Below are 12043 nucleotides of genomic sequence, written 5' to 3'. Positions count from 1 at the left end.
CTCACCTCACAGATCCTAAGTTTTGTGGGGACAGGGTGCATAAATTCTGCCTAGGATCACTAGGAGTGATGGTAATGGCAGATGAGCTTTCAGCCCTTGACTACAGGACCCATGTATTCTGGCAGTGGGGACACAGCACCTTATTGTCTTTTTGGCTAGGCCCTTCGACCACATCCTAAAGGACAATACTCCAACCCCATAGGGGGTTGTTCCCAAGCTGGTGCCTTAGCTCCACCCTTAACAGGTCATTCCACTATGTTAACAGGTCATTCCACTATGTTAACAGGCCCTGCTTCTACATGATGGGTATGTGACAGACCAGGAGCCATGGTCATGCACTCATTGTCATAATTCCTTTGCCACAGCCAGATGATGGGTCCCTTGATGGGAGCCACTGACATGTGGGAAACTATGTAGGGTAGACAAGGCATTCTATAGACCTTCATGTGGTGGTGCCCTCATACTGAGGGTAGGAAGGAAAAGGCCCCGTCCAGTAAGGACAAATCATTTTTCTCTCAGGGGTAGGAAGGCTCTAGCATGATCAACCCACCAAGAAGTGATAGTCTTCTGTAGGGATGGTCTTCTGTTGAGGGTTTGGAGACAACATTTGCTATCGATAAAGGGGGCATTTTACCATGGCAGTAATGAGATGAGCCTTAGGGAGAAGGACTCCCTGCTGCCGGGGTTATTCATGACTCCCATCCTGACCTCCATGGCTGATGAGATGGGGAGAGAGGCTAGTGGACACCCATAAGATGAGTTGTCCTGCCCTTCTGATTGTTACATGTCTCCCCGGCAGTGGCATTAATGTGAGACCCCAAGACCTGCTCGCTATGTGTCCATTCCTTACCTTTCCTTTAGTCTTATCCCAGATCTTCCAATTTTCTTCCTTCCAAGACTTTGACCAACCAGCCAAGCCATTTACCACTGTGTCTTTGTATATGTTTTCTCCGGGTCACCTTTCCTTGCAGCTCCGTCCTCCAGGAGAATGTCCTTTCACTGCTGTCCCCTCCAGCCCTCCAGATTGGGACTGTAACACAGCATAGTCAACTAATGATAACATGTCACATTGACCTATCTATGAACCAGACCTAAGTTTTCTGCTTCTCCATCAGGTGATCATAGAAGATCCCAAGCCCATCCCCTTGTGCATCCAGAGGAATTAGTGCAACAGTTTGTGTCACCGTGCTTTCTGGACACGACTGAGCTTGATCCTGAACGTACCATTTCCATCATAAGTAAACTTCCCAAGCTTTTGACTTGGCATATCTGGTAACACACGGCTCATGATAGGCAGGTCTGGTCCCATAGTCACTCCCATGCCAATTCCAACTGGTACCCAGAGCAAGAGTTCCCTGCCATGAGATTAATGGACTTGCTCTGGAATCCTCAGGGTATATCCTACAACTTTTCAATGTGTGCTTGCCAAAGACTTCACCCACCCAGCATCCTGGTCTGCTATGAGACCTCTAGCAGAGGTCCTTCTGGGTCAGACGGATCCAGTGGTAGACAGTTCACATCAGCCTGGATGTGCTACTGAGCCCCCTCTTGATCTCAGAAAGTCAGCTTGCTTTAATCATGTGCAACTTGTAAGATCTGGTAGGGTATTAACTTGGATTTTTATTAATTTTTAATTAATTGTTTGAATAAATAAAATATTAAAATAGTTCCAAAATTAAAATATAGAAAAGGCATAGGAAGGTATGTAGTAAGCAACCTCCCTCCTACCACTTTCTTTCTAGCAGAAAATGACTGTGTTTAGTTGCTTGTGAATTACTCTAGAGATATTTTATGCACATAGAAGGAAATACACGTGTGTGTGTGTATGTGTATGCGTGTGTGTGTGTGTGTCTTCCCCCCTCCCACCATTTCCTAAAACAATTGGTAGTTTACAGCTCTGTCCCTTACTTTAACTCAAGTGTATTCTAGCCATCTTCACGAAGAGGCTCCTCATTATAGTTCACAACTGTCTGGGAGGTCATTTAATGGACGTGCCATAATCAATGTGACCATTGTCCTACTGATGGACATTTCATTTTTTCCAATAATTTGGAATCACAGAGAGCATGATAATGAATAACCCACTACATACGGAAGTACAGCTCCCCAGGAGGCATGCATTTGTAATTTTAAAGGATATTTTCAGATGGCTCCCCTTGAAGCTTGTACCAATTCTCATTCCCACTGACAATGTAGTAGTGTGCTTGCTCATTTTTCCAGACCACCTCTCTCAGAGTGCGTTTTAATTTTTGTCAATCTGATCAGTAAAAAGTATTATTTGAGCATACTTCCATTTGCTTATAGGTTATTTTATTAAACTTGGTGTGTTTATGCCTTGCATCACCAGTCAGATGTAAAGCTACTTGGGCTTTCGCGGACTCCATATCTTAAATCTTGATATATAGTCACAGAAATGAGGGAGGAGAGCAAGAACCAGGCCTGCCTTGTTTGTGGCTCTCTCCCTAGTTGCAAGCGCAGTGTCTGGACCCTAGTAGATGCTCAATAAATATTTCTTGAATGAACGAATGGATCAAACGTGATGCTGGTCTCATTTGTGCTGCAGTTTGTACATGAATGAGTACTTCCCCTCCATTCTAGCAATTCCATCCTTCCCCTGTTCCGGTGAGAGGGTGCTACAGAAGTTGAGGAGAGCCTACTCTGCACAAGTCCTGGCTGAGGGACAGTGCCTCACCCAAGGACCCTGCTGAAAAGCCACGGCATGTTTCCATGTTTCCTCCCATGGAATTCTCTGCCTCCTTTGCCTAATTGGATGAAGACATGGGCACCTGTTGCAGAGGCATCTTATTTCTACCCTGGCCAACTATGATCCATGAGAAATGGCTGGAAATGATGGGCTGGATCCATCAGGCCTGTGGATTGGGAGTCTGAATGCAGTAGGCTTACTGCTGACAGGTCAAGAGGAAGAATTTGAGTCATGGTGGCCATTATGGGTCATAAAGATATCACGAGTTTCGAGGAAGGACTGAGGAAGCTCTCGCAGGTTCCCCAGAAGTGAATTCCCTCATGTGGTCCCAGGAAACAAAGTGAGAGCACTTTCTGTTACTGACGGCTTCCCAGTTGATCCTCACGATTCCTGGAAATGAGTTTAGATTTCGGTCCTTAGATTTCCACAGGACCCTGGAGTGAGTGACCTGCCAATAAAGTGTTTCTCTACCTGAGACTGGCTGGATTGAGACTCTGTTTCTTGCCATCAAAAGATCCCTAACTGGATCCCATTTTATAAACGTGGAATCCGAGCCTCTGAGCAGTGGAGTCCAAGTTCTCCGTCTGCCATGTGAGTCAGCTCAGTGAAGTTGGAAGCTTGTTCCCATGCACATGGGAGGTACTCAGTACATATTGGGCCATTTCTTGATTGGTTGATTGATTTCTCAGTGGCTTCATTTAAAGCAACAATGGATCTTGTAGCAGAATGTATTTTCCAAAGCCGTGGCAGTAGTTAAAACTCCTATTGCACATGCTCTTTGGCAATGAGACCTTGACCTTGCCGCTCCCCCATCGAGAGATGGAATCTAATTCATGTTTCTGGAATTTGGGCTGGCCTTAGTAACTCCCTTGTAACCAATACAGTGTGGCAGAGATGGCATTACGTGACTTTTGAGGTTAGGTCATAAAAGGCCTTGAAGCTTTTGCTTGGTCTCTTGGAATACTTGCTCTTAAGATGCTTCCCTGCTCAGAGCCCAGCGTCCGTGCTGTGAGAAGCCCTATCCACGTGGAGAGGCCACATGGGGGTGCTCTGATGATCAGCTGAGCCCAGACTTTGAATATCCAGCCCAGGTACCAGACAGCTGAGTGAAGAATCCTCCAGCTGATTCCATCCCACAGCAGTTTCGGCTACCCCAACACATTCAAACTTTCCCTGCTGAGGCCCCAGACGTGACTGAGCAGACACAAGCCATCTCCACCATGTCCTTTCTAAATTCCTGACTTCTAGAAGCTATGAGCTTAATAAATCGGACTTTATTTTACCCCAGTAAATTTTGGGGTGATTTGTTACACAATAGGTAACTGAAATAGCTCATTGGAACAGACTTTCTTTCCCCTAAAATGATGACTTCATTTCTTACCCACATCTAGCTAAAGGTTAACAGATAAATTCTAAATCCAGTGGATATTTCCCTCACTCGAGTCCATAAACAAAGGCAGAGCTTTTCCAAGATTGGGACTGGCTATAAAAAGAAGGATCTTTGACTTTAAGCCCGAGAGAGCTTTGTTCCTTAAAGTTGGTGAAAAGAGGTCTTCCTGATATGAAGAAATGACATCTGTTTCTTGGATTAAACACACACACACACACACACACACACAATGTAGACTGGCTTCCTGTGCAGACAATGTAGGCTTAGTTTCTCAGTTTTCCGGGAAATCATTATCCAGTTAGGAAATTCTCCAGGCAAAAAAGCCCAATCTGGCCATTTTGCTCTGGGGAGGGCAGTCTGGCACAAACTTTGGCAGGAGAGTTAACTCTTCCAGCAAGCGTCCTTGTGAAGAGCTAGCGCCACAAAGGAGCCCTCAACACTGCAAATTCCTGCCTCGCACATTGCTTTGCAAACTGTAAAGAGCTCTCCAAATGCACAGCTGTTAGGCTGAAGCCTGGCCGCCAGGAGAGTAGGCTTGGGAAGGGGGGGGACTGTGACATCCTGGGGAAAGCAGATCTCCCTGGCATCCTGCCGTGGCTGAGGGGAGAGGCTCACATGAGCTCCCTAGCTGTGTTCAAGAGTGCATGGTTTGCAGAGAGGTCTGTCCTACCGCATTCATTGGAGCCTCTGTCCATCAGCAAAGTCCCCATTATTTCCATTTTGCCAGTGTGAATCTGAAGCTCAGGGGAACTGAAGACTATACTAGGGGACACGTAGCTGTTGGGGGGATAGACCCAGGGACTGAGACCTGAGTCCCTTTGTTCCTTGTCAGTGGCCCTGGCCTGGAGCTTGTGGTCATTACTCCGTATAGTTGCAGAGCACTTTACAGTTGGCCAATGTTTCCTATGCAGCATGTCAGGGGAGCGCGGGACCTGCTTCGTATCTCTACTTTAGGGGCAAAGAATCTGCGGTTAGAGTGAATCGCCCTCAGTCCTGTGACCGAGCAAGGGCCAAAGCCAGGCGCTGAGCAGGATCTTGCCCCCGACATAGAGCAGCCTCGCTGCAACCCGTGTGCCTTTCTTCTTTCTCCTCCCGCCTCCTGGAACACTCAGGAGCCCGGGCGGGGAGGTCACTGCCAGCCACCTTTTAACAGTGACGTTTCTGCGATTATTCCACATTTATTAAGTAGCCTCAGCATGTAAAAGACAGTGTCTAGCCCGTAGTGACCACAACTGACGTCGCAGTCGTGACCTGGGCACCAAAGGGCCTGGCGCACCAGCGTCAGGTGTCCCGCCGTGCCCTCTGGCCTTTCCCAGGCCCCGGGACACCCCCCCACCCCCGCGCCCCCAGGTCGGAGGGCTGATCTCCCAGGTGCGGCCACAGGAGAGCAGAAACCCCGGGGCTGCAGTGTGATTAAGGTCTCTGCTGTGAGAAAGTGACACTGTGGTCTGATTCATACCAGTAAATATGTGATTTACATTTAATTCTGAGTAACCTTTCTGGGCTCGGCGAGGTGTGAAGGAATCTGATGGGGCTGGCTCCGTGGAGGAGGAGACGATTCATATTCATTAAGACCTCCACATCAGCCAGCTGAAGGGTGACAGGCCCCAGCCCGCCCTCCTCCCTCTCGCCCTCCAGGGTCAGGGCTCCTGGGAGGCCAGCAGTCACGCAGGCTGCCGCTTGGGGGGGTGGGGGATCGGGGCGGCTGGGGTTGGGGGGAGGCAGCGGTGAGGGCTGGAGGCTCCGAGAGAAATTAGGAGGAAAATAAACAGCAGGCCCACCGGTGACACTGAGCAGGCCTTCGGCACTCCAGATTGCTGCCTTAGCTGTATTAATCTCTCGAGGACAGGGGGAGGGGTATTGATTGAAGAGGTGGCGAGTCTCAGAGGCCCCGGTTGGCCTCCTTTGTACATATTTACAAGGAACTGTTCAGTCATCTCTGGTTCATCCAGGCCTGAGGCAGAGAGAGAAATGCCAGGGAAGGAAGGTTCCTTGGGGCGTTTGTTTGGGTCTGGATTACCTGAGCTGGGATCACTGCAGGTGCACGTGGCCTGCTGAGCTTGAGAAGGCCCAAAGAAGTGCTTCGCTCGTGGACGGGCTGTCCGGATGCTCTCAGATCCTCAGTTTGTCTGTCCTCCTAATGGGAATATCTGTAATGATTAACGGCGGTTCTGCAAGCTGCTGTCTGTTGAACACTGACGGGGGGCAGGCGCTGTGGGGAGCTCTCTAGTGCAAGCTCTCTCTGAGTCCTTGTGACCGCTCTCTGAAGGAGACTTTGCTCTCACCTCCAGCTTGCAGATGAGAACACTCATCAGGATTATGATTCAAGATGGTGAGCCCTGCTGGATCACGAGCAGACAGGAGGGAAGGAGCTGGGGGTCCCGGCCTGTTCAAGGGTACCCTTATCCTGCTAGAAAATGTGCCCCTGCTCAGCCCCTGACGTTGGAGTTGGTTTTGTCGGGGTGAGACCTGTTTTGCCAACAGGGCAGGGGGTGGTGCTTTGCCTCCTGGGGCCCTGGGCCTCTGAGGGATGGGAAGCAAAAGGAATACCTGCTGTGCTCTCAGCAGGTGCCGGTGTGGGGCAGAGTGGGGCGGGCGGGGCCTCCTGGAGGACTCCCCAGGAGCAAGACAGCTGAGCTGGGAGCTGAAGGTGGACCGGGCACCCACCAGCCAGACAGACAGGCAGGGGAGAGTGTCCCCGCTGCCTGGGGTGGCGGGGGGGGGGGGGCGAGAAAGGATAGGTGGGAAGTCACAAGGGAGCAAGGAGCCCCCAGGGCCCGACAGGAGACACACAGCCAGCAGGGCGTGTTAGTAGCTCTGAGGCTGACAGGGAGTGATTGAAAGCTTTCGGGCAGGAGACTGTTAGAATCAAGCCGGCTTTAGAAAATCGGCTCCAGCTACGCTATGGAGGGTGAGAGACCCGTGAGGTGAGGTGGCCGGGCCATCCCCCAAGGAGCGCAGGGCTGGGGGAGCCGACTGGGCAGGGAGAGGGTCAGAGATGACTGGTTGCTCTGGGTGTAAAGGCAGGACAGCCTCCGGGACCATGCTCTGGTTTCTGGTGTTTGTGACTGGCCCAGCCTGGAGAGGAAGAAGCTCTGGTTTGGAAGGAAGGGCGAGGTGCTCCATTTTGGACCCGCTGAGTCTGAGCTGCCTGGTGGCTTGTCCGGAGGGGCAGGCTGGCCATGAAGACGCGGACGTCGCCAGCTCAGAGAAGGCACGTGAAGGTGCCGGAGGGCAGGAGGCGGGCAGTGAGGGAGAACAGACCTCGGAGCAACCCGCCATGTGGGAGGAAGAGGACACCGCGTGTGTGATCGCAACTGAGCTGCTGGTGGCAGGGGGAGGCGGGAGACCGTGTTGTCTAGCAGCCAAGGCAAGAAAGTGTGTCAGGAAGAGGAAGTGGTCGGCAGCGCCGGGCCCCATCCACAGGCCATGTGAGATGTGGAGTTAAAAGTGTCCACTAGATTTAGCAACAAGAAGGTCAGAGGTGGCCGGGAGAGGCCAGCCGTGGGGGGCCTGGGGGGGCCAGAGCCAGACAGAGGGAGGTGGGAGGTGAGGAAGTGGAAAGCACTTGTGCAGACACCCCAGTTAAGAGGTTTGGCCGTGAAGGAAAGGCCAGGATGGAGCAATAGCAGGAAGGGGCCAGCAGCTCAAGAAAGGGATGTTTTTAAGGCAGCAAAGGCTTAGCCCATTGACATGCTGGTGGGCCAGGAGCCAGGAGGGAGGGAGAGAGCGGATAATGGGCTTACGGGCTGAGCGGGGGTCTGGGGAGGCGCAGGTCTGGAAGAGGCAGGGTAACCCCCGTGGTGGAGACAGGGAGGAGGCAAGGAGGGAAGGAGGAAGGGGCGTGGATGCCATCCATCCGTGGGCAGGGTGGTGGTGAGGGCCTGCTCCTGAGAGCTGGGAGGGGGGGCGGTCAGGGGAGGCAGAGGATGGCCAGATCTGGGCATGCACGCGCACGCTGGGGCAGGGGGCACTGGGGGGAGCGGGTTTCGGCTGAGGTTAGGGTGGAAAAGCAGGAAAGCACAGAGAAAGGGATTTCTCCACACGTCCATGAGGCTCAGGGTCTGAGATGGAGCCAGTTTCCTCTGTAGACAGCCCTCAGCAAGTGAGCGAGTAATTAGGGATAATAACAGTGAGACGAACTGGTTTTTAATCTGTGCTTGACATCTGTCGGGCCAAATGTCACGGAGTGACTGTGGGGGAATGGGCACCCAGGTGAGGGTTGTCCTGGGGTGACCTGTCACGGGGTGCCCGGGGAGTCGCCAAGGGGTGTGGCACCACCCCCCCGGCAGGCAGGCAGGCAGAGCCCCCCTCCTCCAGCCTACCTCCCTCTCCTGCTGTCCAGATCAAGGCCTCTCTTCTCCCACACATGCCGCAAGATGCGGGCCTGCTGGGACCTAAGAAACGGCTGCGTGCAGCGGGCAGGGCCCGACGTGGGTCGGCAGGTCTGCACCTCGTGGTGTAGCCGCTCCAGTTCTGACCTCCAGAGACAGCTCCTCAGCCACTTGGGCCCCAGCTCCCCACGTCGCCCTGCTCCCTTAGGAAAAGAGTTGCTGTGATCGGCGCAGAGCACTCCAGTTTATTTCGGTCTTTTTCCTTTCACAACATATGCTGGGGAGAGAGGGAGGAAAGGGGGAGCCTCACTTCGTTCTCATGAAAATTCTACTCTCTTGGAGAGCCTTTGGGGGGTTGGCTGGCCTCCAGAAAGACAAAGGCGGACTGGGCCATTGGAGAAGGTTGTATAGTGCGTGCACTGCTCAAAGACACCCTGATAGGATGAGGGGTGCAGCAAGTGAGACCTGAAACCCAGCCTGGGTCCACTGGCCAAGCCTCAAGCCCTGTGTTTGCAGAGAGGGGGCACCTTTTTTCCAATTCACACAAAGGTACTGTAGAGGCTAGCTGAGACCCCTAGAGAAGCTTCCAGCACCTGTCTCCAGCAAGGTGGGCCAGGGTGACTTCCACAGACAAAAGATGGTGACAAGAAGCTCCTGGCAACCTGGATGCGCTGCTCTGGTGGCCAGGAGGAGAGCTAGGACTCGGTGGAATTTCATTTTACAGGTCCCACGAAAGGGCAGGGGTCCGGAGTCAGGGTGAGGCAGGAATGGGTGTGGGGAGGGCCCAGGAGGGCAGGTTCATGGCCAGGAAAGGGAAAGATGAGCAGATGACAGTCATGGCCAGGGCCTCCAGGGGCCGGATACCACCCAGCTCGGCCACTGCTCTCCTGGGAGCCTCTGGGCAGGTCACATTCCCTCCCTATGCCTTAGTCTCCTCGTCTGACAAATCCAGAGCTGAAGTCACAAGAGACAGAGTGACAGCCCTACCCCCACTGTGTCAGCGACTGCGGCCAGGCCATTTGAACACATCAGAGCCTCATGTCTTCCTCTGGGCCACAGATGGCCGTTTGTCCTCGGCCTCTTGGCCGGCCACCCAGGTGGCCTCCCTGTCCCCGCCCACCTGCATCTCCTTCCTGAGGGGAATAAACCAGAATAGGGCCTGTCTCTCCTTTTGGGGGAGGGGGTTCCGTTTCCATCAGCCCCAGGGAGAGCAAGAGGAACAGGAAAATTACAGTATCAGCATGGAAATTACAATTGGAGGCGTCTGATTCACCAGGGAGGGGGACTCGTTCCTTTTTTAATTTTTTTTTATTTTTAGTCGCTATTATGTTGGCAGGGAGGTCTGTGCTCATTAACCTGTATTTGCCAGAGCAGAGACTCTGTGCAACCGGCTGGTGAATCAACCTGCCCCCAGCAGCCCCCTCTCCTCTCATCAGTTATATATCGCCTCCTTCCCTCTGGTGAATTAATTAACTTGTAACAATGGCCTCAAACACTGCCTGTTGTGTTTAGCGGGGTGTCCCTTTGAGGCCAGTAAGGGAAGCGTGCAGAGAGACAAGAATGGGCAGGAAGGTGGGGTTGCTGGCTGGGCCCAGCCTCCCCTAGCCCAGCTCTGAGCCGTCCCCAAACTGTCCCTATCCCCAGCAGTGTCGGATTGAGGGGTCTCTTGTACCCCGGCTTAGATCCTTAGAGGCTGGGATTGTAAAAGCCAGCCAATCTGTCCCCAAGTGGCACAGTCTGACAATGTACCAGGAGGAAAAAAGTCCAAAGTACATCCCTTTCCTTCAGCGGGGAAGCAAGGGACCAAGACGTAAGGCTTCAGAATTCTCCGTGCCCAGAGCGGTGCCCAGCCGAGCGCCAAACCGCAGGAGGGGGGTGCCTTGGAGGTCTGGGGGATTTGGGGGCATAGGGCAGAGAGGGGAGGGCACCCATGCAGGGAGCCAGTGAGCAAGGATGGGGAGAAGGGCTGTACTAGAGAGGGACCCCCTTCAAGCTGAGCTCCTCGGGCCCAGCCTTCTACTTCACAGATGGGGAGACTGAGGCCCAGAGAGGCAGCATCCAGTCCATTCATTCAGCCACCCGTTCCTTCATTCCAAACGCATTTTGGAACTTCCCAGTGGGCGGGTGAATTAGGAACTTATGCTAGGAGAGCTATTCTGTACCCACAGGGGGCCTGTCTAGCTGGGAACCAATGTCCACCCAGGCTATACCTGGCCCGCACCCTGCCCACTGCAGGCTCCCACCAAGGTTACCCCCGGAGGGAGACTCTAGTCAGTGTGGCAACCATCTCCCTCACCTCCCCACCCGCACTGCGGGGGCCCCCAAACACACACAAATTAGTATAAAGAGCACCCTGGCCTCACCAATGCAACATGGATGCCCATTCTCCAGGCGCTCCCACCCCTGTCCCCCCAAAAGGATGCTCCTGTATCCTGTACCCCAGAACCCCTCCCCCATCCCAGCCACACCCAAAGTTCGGACCCCGGTGCAGGCTTCTGGACAAGGACACACACAGGGCCAAACCCTTGTCACCTCCCACAGGCCCAAGTTCCCAGACACCCACTGCCCAGATTTACAACCCCCTGCTCTCAAAGCTTGTGGCTGGCCTGGATCCTGTCTCCCATGGGAGGCGGACGTGTTGTTTCTCCCACCGACCCGCCCCCACCCCCACTGCTGACTCCTGGGAGATGGGGGTGGGAAGGGGCCTAGGCTTGGGCCCCACCCATGACATGCAGCCACACGTATTCCTCAGGCCACACGGCACCACAGCGCAGTAAGCGCTCCTGGCCAGTGGGCGCCAGGTTGGCCTGCCCTGTGCCCCGGAAGTGGCCTCCCAGGGTGGGTTTCTGGTCCAGCCCTCTGCGTCGGCCCCAAAAGGGTATCAGGTGACTGCCCTCTCCAGGCGCCTTGAACAACCTTGCTGAGCGTTATGATTAGTCCTCATCAGCACCAGTGGTAATAGGAAAATCACCACACTTAAAGGTGCCAGGTTGGCCTCTCTGTGGGCTACAGATGATGTGAATTGCTTAGCAGGGTATTTCCCCCCCTCTGCGCCTCCCCCGCCCCGCAGTGCATTGCCTTCAGACCTTCCCCCAGCTAGGAGAGGCCCCACTTTCTCCAGCAGTCCTGTCTCCCCTTGGCCCCCCGGGGCTCAGGCCAAGTTTTCTGGGCAGTGTTGTTCTTCAAATTACCTCCTTCTGCCTGCAATTTGCCATTTGCACCTTCAAAATCGACTGCAACTGGCTAATTGCCATGGCAATTAGGTAATTGCAGGTACAATTAGCATCTCTAGCAAAGCGGAGGGAGAGGGAGATGAGGCAGAGGAAAGGGAGGGAAATCAGAGAGGAAATGCCAGCCGACAGAGGTTGTGAGAGAGCTGGAGGGCTGGAGCAGAGGGAGAGCAAGGGCGGCTGGACAAGCGGGGAGGCACGCGTAGGGGGGCTAGAAAGAAGAAAGGGGTGTGCACCATGAAAAATAAGTCTACAGGCCAAGTCCCACCAGCCGATGGCCTCGAGGGAGCCCAGCAGGGCAGGGGGCCGGTCACAGGAGCAGGGCAGCCTGGTGGCTGGGCATCCTGGGGAAGTTGGGCCTGGACCATGCCGTGCGCTTTCCACG

Source organism: Mirounga leonina, unplaced genomic scaffold (genome assembly GCF_011800145.1).
Source record: "Mirounga leonina isolate KUSES-001 unplaced genomic scaffold, KU_Mleo_1.0 Mir_91, whole genome shotgun sequence".
NCBI lineage: Eukaryota > Metazoa > Chordata > Mammalia > Carnivora > Phocidae > Mirounga > Mirounga leonina.
Note: the sequence above shows the minus strand (reverse complement) of the source record.